Below are 17,905 nucleotides of genomic sequence, written 5' to 3'. Positions count from 1 at the left end.
AATAAATAACTCCAATTTGTAATAATGCAAAATGGCCTTTATTAAAGTACTTCACAATAACACTCAAACTGTGCAACGAATAGCTTGCTTAATAACCAAACTGATTGATAGCTCAAATGAAACTCTACTATTCAAAATAATACTGCTCTTGCTCGCTAGATAACGTCTTAGTCGAAACTGCTTGACAACTCAAATCAAACTGAATTCCAGCGCCTCTGCAATTGCCGCCTTTTATAATCTTTGATTTCAACCTTCGCATCTTCTAGGCGCTTCCAGAATCTACTAGTCCAGCAGCTCTCAAACTTCTCAGCTGTAACTACAATTGCACAATTTTATAGTGTTTCTCATTGCATACTTATAGGAGTATCTCAGATATATGCATGTGTTTGTGCATTGACTCTCCGCTGCTCGTATACGTACATGGTACATATGTGTAAACGCAATTATTGTTTCGTTTATGTAGATACATAATGATTGATCTATGGATGTGAATTCACGTTACTGCTTAGCATCGGCTTAGAGATAGCAGCACCCCTTAGTTTTTGCTAATATTCGTAACACTGCCCTCCACCTCTCGATCTAAACACTGCTAGCATCGCCAAATGTCCCACTCTTCTATTTCGTGATTTCCCAATTGCTTTTATGCGATAGATGACATCACCGATCGTCTTCACAACTCTGTACGGGCCTTCCCAACTGCACCGATATTTGGATGGAACACCTTTCCGCCGGCGAGGGTTGTATGGCAGTACCAAATCTCCCTCCCGGAAACCTTCCAAATTATTTTCCTTGTCGTACCTGTGTTTCATCTTACTACTCATTATCCTGGATCGTTCCCTCGCACTCTGTTGGTTGGCCAATGCACTACTTCGTAGAGCTTGCGCTTGACGGATTGGCTTCGCATAATCAGTATCATTCCCACGTTTCCAACAGTAGTGCGCTCAGGCTTGAAACTACCCTCGCATTCTTTATCGGAAATTCGTTGCTTCGTTTTCCTGCGTCTTTTAGGGTTTGTCAATGCCAGTGTTTCTCTCACAGGTACTTTTGATTTTGCTTTATTTGGCCCATTCGACCTATTAACCTTTGCCTTTGACTTCCGTGGTTTTTGTCGAGTCTTCTCCACCAGTACTCGATTACTACTGAACCCTTTCTCCAACTTGAAGTTAAGTGGTATATCCTGGTTCTTGTAACGCATCACCCTTTTCTGCATATCGATCTTGATGTCATGGTCAACCAAGAAGTCCACTCCCAATATGACTTCATCAACGATCTCCGCCACAACGAATTTGTGTAGAAACGTGACCTTTCCAATCAAGACTTCACATATCAATTCTCCCTGAACTTGGTTATACTCGCCAGTGACCGTACGCAACTTTGCTCCAGGTAACGGTTTTATTCTCCTGTTGACCAAGTCAGATCGGATCAAGGAATGAGATGCGCCCGTATCTACAGTCAGTACACGTTCTTTACCATCCACATTCCCTCTGACGGTAAGACTGCTCGATTTTCTACCAATTTGCAACACAGATATCACAGGGCATTCAATAGCTGGATCTAGCTCTCGATCTCTACCTCTTACTCGCTCTTGCTCATCTCCTCCAGCTTTGTGTTTACGGTCACCCACATTATTGGAACTATTTGGACCAAGATCGCAATGACGTGCAATATGACCGGACTTCCCGCATTTGAAGCATTTGATAACTTTTTCACTCCGCTTTTGCGATCCTTTCAGCGCCTCCAATATTGCGTCTACCCACTCTGGCCTTTCTACTTCCACACGGCGTGCTTTGAAAACTGGCTTACACAGAAGCGACGCTGTTTGCTGAACCAGAGCTTGTGACACCGTTTCTGCGAATGTTGGCTTTGGGTTTGCGTATGTAGCCCGCTTCGTTTCCACATCTCGTATGCCATTTATGAAGCTCTGAATTTTTACCCTTTCAGTGTATTCCACGGGTGCGTCCGCATTCGCTAAATGTGCTAGCCTTTCAATACCCGACGCAAACTCCTGCAAAGTCTCATTCGCTCTTTGGTGGCGGTTTTGCAACTCAATTTGGAATATCTGTTTCTATGCTCGCTTCCATAACGTCGTTCTACAGCAGCCATCAATGCTTCATAATTGTTCCGCTCTCCTTCGGGAATCGTCTGTAGGATTTCCGCTGCTGGCCCCTTCAATGCCACGAACAGTGCAGCAACTTTATCTTCCGCATTCCAGTTGTTCACTGCTGCGGTCTTCTCAAACTGTAGCTTGAAGACCTGGAAAGGAACAGAACCGTCAAAAGATGGAGTTTTTACCTTCGTATTACTCGCTGAAGCAGCCGGCCGATTAAGTTGCAATTCCTTTATACGACCTCTCAACGCATCCACCTCTGCCTCGAATTTTTCTTCAAACTGCATTATTTTTTCGTCCATGCGCGCTTCGAGTTTTGATGATATACGCGCCTCTTGTGCTTCTAGTTGTACTGTTATGCGTGTCTCTTGTTCTTTCAGCTGGGTTGCCATATATGTCTTTTGTTCTTCCATCTGTGATGACATATTTGTGGATATGTGTGATGACATTTCTGTTATACGTGCCTCTTGTGCTTCAATCTTCGCTGTTATACGGTTCTCCTGCGATTCCAGCTGAGTTCCCATCTTGGATGTAATATGTGTTGACATTTCTGACATACGCGTGTCTTGTGCTTCAATCTTCGATGTTATGCGTGTCTCCTGCGATTCCAATTGTGATGACATATACGTTTTCTGTTCTTCCATCTTGGATGTTAAAGGTGTCTCCTGCGATTCCAGCTGAGATGCCACTGTCGATGTTTGAGCAGTTATTGCAGCCAATATCATGTTCAAGTCTGTGCTCGTAACTGTCTGCGATGTTTCGGTTTTCTCTTCAATTTTTGTTGTTGTTTCGTCCCCATCAGGATAAAAGACAAACTCGTCCACATCAATTCCTTGCGACTCCATTACCTCTCGTAGCCGTGCTTGAAGTTCGATCTTATTGCCGGTTGTATTTAATCCACGGTTCTCCAACTCCTTTTTCAGTTGCTGGATCTTCAATTCACTGAACTTTGCCATGTCCAAGTTGTATTCCCAATCTTCGGAATTTATTCAACAATTCCTCTTCTGACACCAATTGTAACGAATTTGCTGCAAAACCTCTTATTTGCCCTTTTGCTAGGTTCGTATCGCTAAACTGTTGAATAAATAACTCCAATATTGAATAATGGAAAAATGGCCTTTATTAAAATACTTCACAATAACACTCAAACTGTGCAACGAATAGTTTAATAACCAAACTGATAGCTTAAATGAAACTGACTTTCAAAATAATACTGCTATTGCTCGCTAGATATCGTCTTAGTCGAAACTGCTTGACAACTCAAATCAAACTGAATTCCAGCGCCTCTACATCTGTCGCCTTTTATACTCTTTGATTTTAACATTCGCATCTTCTAGGCGCTCCCAGAATCTACTAGTCCATTAGCTCTCAAACATCTCAGCTGTAACTACAATTGCACAATTTTATAGTTTTTCTCATTGCATACTTATAGGAGTATCTCAGATATATGCATGTGTTTGCGCATTGACTCTCCGCTGCTCGTATACGTACATGGTACATATGTGCAGACGCAATTATTTATTCGTTTATGTAGATACATAATGATTGAATTATTGATGTGAATGTTTGTAGTTTACAGTCTCTCGCGCACACATAGGCGTATAAGTAAATGCATCTGTGTGTGACATCTCTCGGCTGCCTTATATATGTGTATACATGATTTGATTATTGACGTAAATATCGCTTAGCATGGCCTTAGCATCGCCTTAGTGATGGTATAGCTTAGTGATGCTAATATCCGTGACAATACTCTATTCCGTTTATAACTGATTTCAATCATAATCTCCATGGAAAACATATTTTTTCCAAGCTGGGTTTGGTACGAGTATATCATCAAATTCGCATGCATAAAGATGATGTACAGAAAACGGCCATTATAACACTATTCGGACTTTTCGAATTTCTCAAAATGCCGTTTGGTCTTCGAAATGCGGCCCAAACTTTTCAACGTTACATGGATGAAGTTTATCGTAATTTAGATTTCGTTTTTGTGTACATTGATCATGCACTCATAGCTTCAACGAATATTAACGAGCACCTTCAACATTTGCAGATTTTACTTAATCGTTTCAAGGAATTCGGAATTATTATCAATCCTGATAAATGCGTATTTGGAGTGTTCAAAATAGAGTTTTTAGATTTTCAAATAAGCAGCGAAGGAATTTCCCCAATGAAATCAAAAATTGATGCAATACTCTCGTATAAGAGGCCTGAGGATATAACTGAACTTAGGCCTTTTTTGTCAATGATAAATTTTTATTGAAAATTCTAAACTGCTGGGGCAGAAGTTGAAGCAAAGCTTAATAATTTAACGAAAGGTGCAATTAAAAATGATAAGACGAAAATTTATTGGACTGAAGAGTTAAATGATGCTTATGACTATTGTAAGCAAAGTACTGCAAATGCAGTGCATCCTAATCCAGAACTAGAAATATGTCTTAAAGTTGACGCCTCAAATATCGCCATAGGGGCAGTCCTTGAAGAAAAAGAAGGTAAGGACTGGAGGCCGTTAGGTTTTTTCTCTCGAAAGTTGTCGCATGCTGAATGTAACTACAGCGCTTATGACAGAGAGCTTTTGTCAGCATATTGTGGAATAAAATATTTTCGTCATATGTTGGAAGCAAGAAATTTTGTTTTATATAGGATCACAAGCCACTAACTTTTGCGTTTAAGCAAAAGAAGTCTGAAAATGCAACTCCACGTCAGTTTCGACATTTGGATTTCATTGCACAATTCACAACGGATGTGCGTCATATATCAGGAAAAGATAATGTTGTGGCGGATGCGTTGTCCAGAATTGGTGAAATAACTGTAATTAATTATCAACATATTGCACAAGCTCAGAATAATGACAAGGAATTACAGTTGTTATTACAAAATCCAAGAGAACTTTAACTTAAACTTCTGAGAATTCCCGAATCGGAAGTGGAAATATTTTGTGACGTGTCAACTCAACACTTAAGACCTTATATCCCAATGGAATTTAGAAAAGTCATTTTCGAAAACTTACATAGTTTATAACACCCTGGACTAAAAGCAACACAACGTTTTTTGACTCAAAGATTCGTATGGTCTTCTATAAATAAGGACTGCAATCAATGGGTTAAATTTTGTTTAAAATGTCAAGCAACAAAAGTTTACCGACATACTAAGTCACCTCCTGGCATTTTTCCAGTGCCAACAAATCGATTTTCTAGTATACATTTGGATTTAGTTGGTCCTTTACCTCCTTCCGAAGGTAAAAGATATTTGCTTACTATGGTAGATCGTTTCAGCCGTTGCATGGAAGTAATCCTACTTAGTACAATTACTGCAGAGGAAATTTGTCGCGCATTTTATGATAATTTTTTTCTCCAATTTTGCTAAAATAATAGGATGTAAGCTTTACCATACTACGTCTTTTCATCCGCAATCAAATGGAATGGCAGAACGTCTACATCGAACGTTAAAAGCAGCTCTTATTTCACATGAAAATGTACAATGGACGAAGGCATTATCAACAGTGTTGTTGGGATCACGCATTTCTTTTAAAGAGGACATTCAAGCATCAGCAGCAGTCTGGTCTATGGCCAGACGATTCATTTGCCTGGTGAATTTTTTACTGATACAATAGGCGCCTTCTATTCTAAGCGAGCACGAAAAGAACACTCGCTTATTCATCGAATTACATTCAAAGCAACAACACTAACTCGGTTATTTTATCCAGTCCTCGCGAAGTCGGCTAATCAATAACCGAGTTGAGAGGTAGTGTTGAAAATAGAAAAAATTGCTCTATTGTGAATGAAGTCTAAAATACACCAAGGAAATTTTTTTGACATATAGAACTATCGCACCCAACTTCACTCAAAAAGCGCAAAACAAAACAAAAGAAAATAAATCTTTAGTTAATTGCATATATATTTTATGCTGCATAATGCCACAACAGCCGGTCTATCCTCCACAACCTGGTCCACCTGGTTATCCTCCACAACCTCAGCTGCCAGGTTATCCTCTACAACAACCAGGTGGTTACATGGGTCAAATCATGCCACCAACACAACCTGGACAGGCGCCAAGGCCCAGACAGCCACCCATGCCGGGTCAACCCCAATACCCAGAAGTCCTGGTTATAAGGTATGCTCATACAACTAATATATTTCAAATATTGCTGATGATTATTTTTCTATTATTTTCTTTAGCAACCACCTGCACCTGGTCTGGTATATATCAACAGCCGCAACAGTATGATGAAGCCCAACGCCATTTCGATCCCGATCAGATGCCAAATCCGATAAGCGAAATCTTTGAAAATCAAAATAGCGCTGGTTATGCTTTTATTACTAATCAACAGGGTTTATTACCACCACTGGTGACCACAAAATATGTGGTAGAAGATCAGGGTAACTCCTCGCCACGTTACGTTAGGTATTGATATTCGAAATTAATGTTTTGTTTGGCAATTATTTGTATTGCATACTTGCAACAGCTGATTTATTAAAAACAACAGCTTTGTCCTTTACACTTACCATCTCACCAATGGCACGCACGGTTGAGGGTGAATATGAGCCACTCATGTCCAACATCAACGCTGTACGCACTACATTGGGTCCACGCAGTATGGACAAGCATATTGTTGATTGCAGTGGTAAGGCCACAATTTCAAATGATGGTGCAAACATTATGAAACTATTGGATATCCAGCCGTAAAACTCTAGTCGACATCGCCATATCTCAAGATGCTGAGTTAAGTTTTTTGTTATATTAGAATGTGTGGAATAAAAATGTTTCTCTTATCAGGTCGGCGATGGCACCACTTCAGTAGTACTTGAAGCAGGTGAAATCTTAAAACAAGTTAAGCCATATGTTGAGGAAGGCGTGCATGCACGTATCATCATTAAAGCTATACGTAAAGCATTACAATTATGCATGACCAAAATATGACATGGCTGTACATGTCGAAGCGCCAATCGAAGGAACAACAACAATGTGCTTCATTGGAAAAATGCGCTGCCACAGCAATGTCCTCCAAACTTATTCATCAACAAAAAGATTTCTTTTCTAAAATGGTTGTGGACGCTGTACTTTTCTTAGATGGATCCAACGTCATAAAAAAATTTAAATCGCATTATTAAATATAGAATAGGAATTCAAGGCTGAGCGTGATAAATCTGAAGTACGTATTGATAATGTTCAAGAATGCTGAATAGCGTATTCTGTACAATAAACTAGCTAAGTAAGGCGCCGTTCAACTACCAATTTGTGATGTTGGTACACAGTATTTTTCAGGTTGAGATATGTTCTGTGCTGTTCGTGTACCAGAAAAAGATTTGGAACGTACAATGAAAGCTTGTGGTGGTGCTGATATGACTACAGCTAATGATATTACTTCAAGTGTTTTGGGTCACTGTGATTACTTTGAAGAACGTCAAGTTGGTGATGAACGTTTCAACATTTTCCAAGCTTTGATTGTGGGTTTGACATTGGTTTTATTTTCATAGTTTATAATTAGTTAAAGGTTGCGTTAATGCTAGAACATGTACATTGATTTTACGTGGCAAAAATTGAAAAAATGTCTAATGTTAGGGCCTCATTCTCTATTACGAAACGAACTTTCGTTGCGGATCAGAGACGAATCGCTAGTGTATTTGTACTATGCTAAACAATGGCAACTTATCACTTGACAATTACTTTTGCCTTCCTGTTAGAATACCAGAGAATAGAGAATACCATTGCTAGACGAAATCGTTTGGAGGCGAATCGTTCGTCTGAGCTATCGTTCGCAATACAGAATGAAGCCTTTAAATTGTTAAGTAATATAATGAAAAGATTGTGTCCAACTCCCGAAGAAGAAAACTATAAAATTTGTGTCAGTGAAATGATAATTATTGGTCTTGGTTGTTAGTTTTGAGGCATCGTCTTCGAGTGCCTTCTGATCGTATATGCCGGTTCTTTTGCATTCTTTTACATGCATAAAGTGCCGTTGAAACCTTCCTCACCCTCTCCTCCACGTTGAGCTTCCATGATAGCTTACTGTCTAGGATGATTACTAGATATTTTGTGCACGGTTTCTCCTGTAGGGTCGCCCCTCCTAACTTAGGGACTTTGTACCTCTTTGTAAACAAGACCATATGCAACGTCATCTGCGTAAACCGTAAGTTTTGCTGGTCCCTCGTAGAATCCCCTGAGCAGTTGGTTAATGACCAACGTCCACAGCAGAGGTGATAGCACCCCTCCCTGCGGAGTGCCCCTGGCCTCTAATTTCGTGGCCGCGTACAATCCCCATTGCGATGTAATCTTACTGCAGTTTAACATGCAGTCGATCCATCTGGGTAAGGCTGGATGTACTTCCACGTAATTAAGACCAGCTATAATCGCCCATTTAGAAACACTTTTGAAAGCCCCGGCAATGCTTAAGAAGACTTCTAGAGCATATTCCTTATATTCCAGGCCTTTTTTTATGCTTATTACCACCCTATGCAATGTGGTGTCTACTGACTTGCCTTTAGTGTACGCCTGTTGTGTTGTGGAGAGCAGCTTTTCATCCACGTTGGACTTTATGTACACATCTATCAGTCTCTCAAAGGTTTTGAGCAGAAATGATGTTAAGCTATTGGGTCTATAATGTATCCCACACGTGACCGATCTTCCCCGCCTTTGGTAGGAAAGCTACACGAGCAGTTCTCCAAGAGTGCGGTACATGATTCAGTTTATGCACCCATCGAATATTATTTTGAGCCATCCCACGACCTCCCTACGTGAAACTTGTAGCATGGCCGGACATATACCATCTGAGGCCGGCGATTTCACCACCACTACGAGGTCCTCAGTAGTGTAATTAGGCAGCATATATGAATGCGGCTGTTTCCTTACCATTACTACAGCTCGCACCCGTCTTTCCGTTTGCGCATAGTAAACGCCAAATCCGCGCGCGCTAAGTCCAGAAACCTTTCCTCCCGATGAGTGCCACGGCTCCTGGATCAGCGCCACGTCAAACGAACCCTCCTCAAGGGTTAGGAGTTCGCTCGACGCCACTTTACTGTGTTGGAGCTTTATCTGTAGGACTCGCAGCACCAATGGCTGCTTGTCCCCCTCCAGCACCTTCATCGTGACGTCGTCGTGCCCTTTTGGTTTAGAGTGTTCGAAGCCCCCTTCAGCCTCTTGTAACTGTTGTGCCGGGTGTTCCTATGTGCGACTCACAGCACGCTATCATCTTCACACCATTATACCATCCCCCCAATCAAAGGTTGGAAGGCGCTTACTTGGTTATTCCTGTATCATCTTAAGCATTAAGCTAATAAGCTCTCTTTCTACAGATCTCCACCTTTCACTAGTCATCTGTTCGAAAGGACTGCTACGATCAACCAGCGCCACAGTCAGTGACTGCTTTCCCACATCACTCATCTTCTCGGGAAAAGCCGGCGTCTTAGTGTTAATTCCCTTTGGCACCTCCGAGAAAGCCGGAGTCTTAGCTTTAACTCCCTTTAGCACCTCCGAGAAAGTCGGAGTCTTAGCGTTATCTCCCTTTGGCTTATCTCCTACTTCCGTAGTTGGAACTTCCCTCTGACTCGCAGCCTTCGAGGCTATTGGGGCCCATCTGTCTTACAGCTTTGGGCCTACTTGTCATGTCTATGCGACTGCCCTGCCTCTCGCCTCTGGGACTGGGTCCTTTCTGCCTCTTAAAGCAGGCTTGTCGCCTTCCGCCGAATGTTGCCTCTTCATTCTGCCATTCGACGATTCTTCCTCGTACCGGTTGCAGAACCGAGGGTTTCTAGCAGCAAACCTTTTGAACTGCTTTCGACCTACTTCTACCGCCTCATGGGCCCATTCCAAGCGCTCGATCTCCCCTTCTGCTGGGGCGACCACTGCCCACAAGCGTTGGACAATTCTTAGTGATGCACGGTACTGCGAGAGAGCTCTTTTACTTCCCCTGCTCCGTACTCTTCTTCACTCTTCTACTCATTTGTGTGCTTTTCCGGAATTCTTTGAATCAGCACTACTCTCGCTCGCCGAGTCCGACGCATCGCTTAATGCGTATTCGTCGTCCTTGGCTTGCAACTCAGTCCTCTTATCATCCTCCTTATAACAATTTGGTAATGAGTGGTTCATCTTGGTCGTACGACCACCATCCCGACAAGGCGGGCTCAGCGGTCCAGTATTATATACGGGGAAAGAACCGTCAGCCACAGCAGCGCCCCTTACGGTGGTAAGGCCATTAATACTTCCCGAGGTGGTCCGGTTTCGGGAAGGATCCGTTCGAATACAGCCGAATTTATCCCCTGGCTGCAAATCGTCCAAAAGGCACGGTCCGCATAACACCCTGGATTAGGGGGTTGGCAGTTTTTGGTCACCGACATCCCGCCGCCCTCCTATGAGGCGAAACGGCGTAGATGCCAGTCCTAAATAGCTCCGCCACATAGTCGGGCGCTATGGACATCGGCTAAGTCCTCACACCAACGACAAGGTGCCTACCCTAGTGAGGGAGAGATTGGAGAGATAGCTGTTTATTTTATTACAAAGCTCATCGATGTAGGAAACAATAGCATAGGCGTAGAAACAATAGTGACTCCTTCTGGTGGTAAAGGTAGCTATTGATATGTAGAAGTTAAACAGAAATTTGAATATGAGTTTTTTTTTTTAAGTTATTGCAAAAAAAGCGTTGAGGATTTTTAATATCTTTCGAGGTACCTTCGTACATGTTTCTAAGAATGAAGAATGGGACCTATTCAAACTTCGCTATACTTTTAAATGCAATAATTTACCCCATTTTAACACAACTATCATTTTTTGATTTTATTAAATTTTATAAAATGTTTCTTCCTCTACAGTGCAATTTACTTATTAGATGGTAAAGATGGTTTCGCCTCTCCGTCAGTAACTGTGACAAGGTGGCCACAGCGTGACTCGGAGCGTCTCTTCAATAGCTCTCTAGTGGTGATGGTGACAGCAGAAAAACCCAACTGTTTACAAATGTTACACTTCAAAAAGAATCAAAATATCTGCCATTGCGTCTACGGCTCAAATACTCACAGTATATGAATGAACTGAACGCACCTAATTGTCTGCCTAACGGATAGTATATATAATCAAATCGAAAATGGGCTTGCACAGGAAAATATTTCAATTGGAAAACAAAAACCAAATAAGATAGTTTATTTATTATTAAAGTACTTACTTTTCTTTATATCAACTGTATTAATTTAAGTTGCAATTTTATGTGCATATATAATAAGGGATGTCGTGATACGATTGCTGTCGGAATTTGAAACGAATCAATACTCCTGCTAAGGGTTGCAGAATTATTGCTTGAATGATTAGTTCATATTTTACTTTACTTATTAATTTTAAATTCAATTACGACAGCAATCGGATTCCACGACACCTTTTAATATTCTTGATCTGAAAAAAGAGTAGATCTAATAAAAATTTCTACTTAGCTTTAAGTTGTAGGCTTAAATTGATTCAAATAATCAAATTTTTTATTCGAAACCATGGAAACAACTCAAATTTTACATGAATATAACACACTTCTGAATTGTCCAAATATAAAGTTAGCTGCTGCAGCAATATAGCTCAAAGCAATTAATATATTTTTATGTTATTATTAAAGTATTTACTTCTTTTTTATATTAAATGTATTAATTTAAGTTGCAATTTCATGTATATATGAGGCTCCAAGATGCAAAACCAGATGAATTCATGATATGTAAAACTTAGAAAAGCACAAAAAAAATTTTAATTTGTTATGAATGAAAATTGTTATGAATTTTCAATACGGGTTTTTAGAATGTTGCTAGGCGATGCAATATTGTCGCAATTTAAATATTATTTTAAAAAATCTGGTTTTGCATCTAGGCGCCTCATATATAATATTCATTATTTGGAAAAAAATTACTAAATCTTATGATATGTTTTAAATAAATTTGTTGGACTGAATACCTTTTTCTTAAGCTTAGTTTTACTTTCAAAAAAGTTGAATCAAATTTTTAATACTTGCGATAAACATAAACCTGTGAAGAGAAAAATAGCAGCGTCAATTTTCAACAAATTTCGTCAATTAAATACTTCTTTTTTTATTTCCGATATTTGAAGAAAAGCTTCTATGAACTTTGCAAACCCATCTCAAAAACGTTTTCAAAAATTTGAGAAAATGTTACCTAAATTTGAACTTTTTATTTGGGGTTCTTAGAACTTTTTTGAGTATACAGTTTTGTCAATTTTAGTATAACAAAGTACACGTTTTATTTTTATTTTGTATTGATTTTTGAGTATTTTTTTTACCAAAGTCTTTCAGATTTTCTTTCATAAAAAAACTGTTCCACAATTTGTATAGAAGAAAATCTCAAACACCCTTCAGAAAACCTCAAAAATCAACGAGAATTTTTAGAGACCTATAGCATGCATGTGCTTTGTTATACTAAAATTGATTTTGCTACAAAATTGTATACTCCAAAAATGCACAGAACCATAAATAAGAAGTTCAAAATTTCGGTAAATTTTTGCGTTTTTCGAAAACGCTTTCGATATTGTTTTTCATAGCTTTAGTTAAAAAAAATCAGGGAAGTTTTTTCGTGTAATATCGGAAATAAAAAAAGTATTTAATTGACGAAATTTATTAAAAATTGAGACTGCTATTTTTCTGTTCGCAGGTGTAAGTTCATTATTAAAATGATGTTTATTAATCTTAATTATGAGTTCGAAGTCGCAGTCCTATAGCTTCCGTGCTGTCATATGGTGTGAGGGTCAGGAGGTGTGGTTGTTGTTGTAGCGATAAGGTTGCTCCCCGAAGGCTTTGGGGAGTGTTATCGATGTAATGGTCCTTTGCCGGATACAGATCCGGTACGCTCCGGTACCACAGCACCATTAAGGTGCTAGCCCGACCATCTCGGGAACGATTTATGTGGCCACATTAAACCTTCAGGCCATCCCCTCCGTTCCCACCCTCAAATTCCATGAGGAGCTTGGGGTCGCCAGAGCCTCGTCTGTTAGTGAAACAGGATTCGCCGCGGAAAGGTGAGGTTGACAATTGGGTTTGGAGAAGCTATATATTGCGCTGGCAACCTGAAGGGTTGCGCTACACATCCCCTTGAATCTGATATTTTAGTCGCCTCTTACGACAGGCATACCTACCGCGGGAATATTCTGACCCCCTAACCCGCTGGGGTTAGCGACTGGTGATCGGGATTGCTACTGTTCGCACATCGGGAATTGTAGCTCCTAAAAACAGCCGAAAAAACTGGAGGCTATCTGTGCAACTAGAGGCATGAGTATTAAAAGAACCATTATAGCAACGGTAAGTCGCCTTTGTGCGTGACCGCCAAGGAGCCACAAACTGCGCCGAAATATACAGACAAAAGTGTGACCATTTTATGTATCTATTTCTTTTCAGCAGACGCTGCACTTCCAAAGACCGGGGTTATGTTCGAAGCCTCTCTGGAGTAAGTGAATGAGGGACAATCCCTCCGCAAGGAGCTACTCCGTAAACCTCTAATCCACATATACTTACGTAGTTGCTAACTAATTTTAATCTCTTATTTAAATAATTATATGGAACTGCATTTATTACAGTTTATATAATGTTATTTAGTTTTATTTTCTGCTTATAATTTTTGATCATAACCCATTAGTTTAACAGCAAGATAACTTTAAAATACACTTGACGAATGCGTTTAAGGGCTGGTGAAAACTGGGAGGATTTTCAAATTTAATTTTATAAAATATATTGTTGCAACTCATACATATTAAATGTTGCTGTGTTTCAACCCAAGTACATGCCACAATCCCAGGTATGGCTTTGTACGTTTCTTGAACTAAACAAGTATCCATTTGGTTATCGTAGCTGAAATGCAATTGCGCCACCTGCTCTTCATCTGTAAAATACAAGCAACGACTACGTGGTGCATATACGTAATGACTATACTGTGCTCCTGTATGGCGGTAGCCACGGTTATACCACACACCCGGACTTGGCATGGCGTAGCCCAGGGTTATTTTTTATAAGCGCGGCCGAAGGCCGCCAATGCAGAAAGGTGTTCTGCGCAAAAATACTATGGATTTCACCCCTGGTTTCGGAGGGACCCGTGGGTATTTTTTCGGTTTTTCGTTAATATCTTTTGAACGGGTAAAAAAAAGTTAACTTCCGCTTTCGGATTATTAATCTGGACGCGAATACGCGTCTTTTGATACCTTACTCGAAAATGTTGGCCCAAATTTCGGTGGGTACCGTAAACTGCACTATTACCGTGCCTTTTCACTTGCTACGTAACGTATACAGCTAAATCCTACATTGGGTGCAGGAGCCATACAACGTACGCCACCTCCAGCATCATTTAGCCAGTCAACTGCATGTATTGATTTTACCGAACTAAAATAATAAACCTGACCGCTTCGCATAAGTAACAAAGCATTCATTTCTAGTATGAATATATCGTTCGCAATTTGGTCAAATTGTTTTTCTTTGTACGTCACGCTCTTTGAATACAAATTTAAGCAAATATTCATCATTCCATGTTACAAAAACCGTCTTTCCAGCATATGTACCATGATTGGTTAAGCCAAGCGGCTGGAATAATGTATCATCGTCAATAGACCACAGCAGCATTCCGAATTCCTTGGCATCTTCACAAAAAACCTCTACCTCATCTATGTCCATTGCCACTATGGGTGGCCCCTGTGATGTGCTTTCACATTCTGCTATTACCAAACGTTGAGAATCACTCATTACTTACTAAAATTCGTCGTCTTCGCATATAAAATCATCCTCATTATCGGGCATTACAGTAATATAAATAACAAAGAAAACGTCAATAATAAACAACAGATGATTTTGACAGCTAAAATGTTACCAGTGTTGTTAAATACATGCAGGGAAATTTTAACCGAGTTTGGCGTTCTTTTCGCACTCGCTTAGAATAGAACGCGGCTAATATCTGAACGATTAGATATGCAAGGTGAAGTTCTCAGCAATTTACGACGTTTCTTGGCAGAAATGAAACCTATTCCAGCTAGTAACCATTCAAGTCTCAAGCCTTTTGTTTATAAAGATTTACAAGATTGCACATATGTGTGGGTGAGATCAGAACATCAAAAGGGGTTAGATTTTCGATATAATGGACCTTTCAAAGCTGTTGAGCGGAATTCCAAATATTTTAAAATTCAAGTTGGTCAAAAGGAAGATACAATTTCTATCAACAGATTAAAACCAGTTTTTTTAGAGTCTTTGTCGGTAAACAATACTAGTTTTTTAAGTTCATTATCAGTTTTGTAAATGCACTGGTTAAATCTGTTTCGTTTAGTTTATGTTAAACTAGGAAGGGTGTAATGTGGGAAACACTCTTACCCATTTTTACTTTGTTTTGAAAATTCTTTTTTTACACTTCTATCTTTTTAAATTTTGTCTTCTCAAAGAAAAATTATTATTATTAAAAATTCTTTTAAACACGGAACTACTGTTTTTCTTTTAAATATATAGTTTTATCCATTGTGAATGCATACAAGTGGCGAATGTTTGACAAAAACGTTCACAATAGTAAACAGCCTCGATCAGCTGTTCAATCGCTGTTCGATTAGTCAAATCATTTGTTCAATAGTGTTTTTGAAAGCTTTTTGTAGACGAGTGTTATATTGCATTATTTACATATTTTAAAATGTTTGCTTAGCTGGCTGCTCACATTTAATCTATTAACTAGATTTGAGAAATTAATATTAAACATTTAAAAGAATAGCTGATTTGAAACACAAATGAGGAATTCATGGTACTTCAATTTAATAACCGCGAGCAAAAAACAAACCTTTCTTCTATTCTCTGGCCATTCGCGACAGCCGTTCTCCCTGTCAGCTATTATTTGACAGGTAGGTATGGCAATGGAGGAATAGAAAGATGTTTCACTTATGAAGAATTTCATATCAAATCCAATATGCGTTGAACCCGACCCCCTCAGAATTTGATGAAATTTTGCATGGGGTTACATCTTACCCACCCAAACACAACCTCATTTTTTTAGAAATTGCATTTTCGAAAAATTGTGGGCGTGGCAAGGTATCGAAATATCCGAAAATATTAGAAAAATGACGATAATAGGTACTTTTAAAGTGTGATTACTACGGAATGGCTTTACCGATTTCAAAGATCTTCATACCATTAGAAAGGTATTGAAATAAGCTTTCAAAAAAATACACTTTCAAAAAATTTAAAACTGAAAAAACACTTCAAAGATCAAGCGATTTTGAAAAATAAAATTTTATTTTAGAAAGGTCTATTTAATATATATAACATATCTGAAAACTAAAATGTGGTTTTTTTTTAATTTTTTGAAGTAAATGCATCTCTTGGTTACTTTCTCATATTTGGATATCACGCGTAAATTAATCAACCAATTTGAAAAATTTCTATATCGTTAGAAAGGTATTAAAATCACCTTTGAAAACATATACTGTAAAGATTCTATATTACACTGAAAGAAAAAAAATTTTTTAATTTTTTTCTAAATTTTTTTTTTTTTCAAACTGGGAAAACACTTCAAAGACCAAGCGATTAAAAAAAAAATTTTTTTTAGAAAGGTAGATTTTTTAGAAAGGTAGATTTAACATATCTGAAAACTAGAAGGGTGTTTTTTTTTCTTTTTTTTTTAAATTTATTTAAGTAAATGCATCTCTTGGTTACTTTCTGATATTTTGATATCACGCGCAAACTAATCAACCGATTTCAAAAATTTTTATACCGTTAGAAAGGTATTAAAATCACCTTTGAAAACATATACTGTAAAGAATCTATATTACACTAAAAAAAAATTCTTTTTAATTTTTTTTTCAAACTGGGAAAACACTTCAAAGACCAAGCGATTTAAAAAAAAAAAAAATTTTAGAAAGGTCGATTTAATATAAAAACTAGAATGTTTTTTTTTTCTTTTAAAAAAATTTATAAGTAAAAACATCTCTTGTTAACTTTTTTTTTATTTTGCTATTATTGTGTGACAAAAGTGGTACCTAGCTATACTTTGGAAGTTATACAGATACAGATACTATGACTAAGTATTCTAATAGATTCGAACAAGAATCGTATTATCAAATTTTTCAGACACGCACAATAAATAGACATACACTTGATAAAGTTAATTTTTTATTTTTATTTATTTAGATTTAATATACAACTTTGCGCAGCTCATACTGCTGACTTTCGGAATATTTGCTTACTTACTAGTTTGTTCAGGTAAACTACGCCTGTCCATGCTAGAGCGTTTGACGTCCGAAAACTTTGTTTTATTTTTTTGTATATATTTGCTAATTTTTATCAATTCGTAAGATAAATAATGCTCAAAAATGTCTTTAATTTCCTTAGATGTCATGGTGTTTGGTAATAGAGATAATATTTTTTGCTTATCCAAATTATTTGAGCAGTTTTCGATTTGATATTTCATGTTCTCCAAAATTTGTTCGTAGTAAACTTTGATCTTCTTTAGGTCTTCTGATAAAGTTGACAGTGAACCACCTCCAAGTGAATCCGAAATACTTTGCGCAATTTGCTGTGTTTTTTTTTCAGTATGAATCCCTTTCTAAATATTTTCGCTTCATTGGCGATGGATGGCTTTCAAGATGAGGAATAACATGCTTATTTATATTGTCGACGAGTTCGTTGCGTTCGAGTGATTTAGTATAGCTGCTGCATGTTGGAACTTCCTTATATTCTTGATACAATTCACCGCTAGTCAAGATTTCTTGTGCCTCTTCACTTTCCTTTTAAGTAGAACGCTGATTATCAGCAATCTTGATAGCATCCTTAAGTTTAAAGCGACAACTTTCGCAAATACGGCAACGATGAATGTC

General features: G+C 38.4%; 1 protein-coding gene and 1 long non-coding RNA gene across 2 annotated transcripts in view; one reads left to right on the top strand and one right to left on the bottom strand.

Moving 5' to 3' along the window:
- cup overlaps window positions 1–17,905 on the bottom strand; it is a 203,027-nt gene that overhangs the window by 163,769 nt on the left and 21,353 nt on the right. The gene's annotated exons all lie outside the window — the stretch shown is intronic.
- On the top strand, window positions 5,899–12,687 carry LOC137242136 (uncharacterized). Its single transcript, XR_010950087.1, has 3 exons — window positions 5,899–6,220; window positions 6,286–7,259; window positions 10,912–12,687. It is a non-coding gene; the product is annotated as an uncharacterized lncRNA (long non-coding RNA).

Source organism: Eurosta solidaginis, chromosome 2 (assembly GCF_040869045.1).
Source record: "Eurosta solidaginis isolate ZX-2024a chromosome 2, ASM4086904v1, whole genome shotgun sequence".
Taxonomy (NCBI): Eukaryota; Metazoa; Arthropoda; class Insecta; order Diptera; family Tephritidae; genus Eurosta; species Eurosta solidaginis.
Note: the sequence above shows the minus strand (reverse complement) of the source record. Positions and strands in the feature narration are given on the sequence as shown.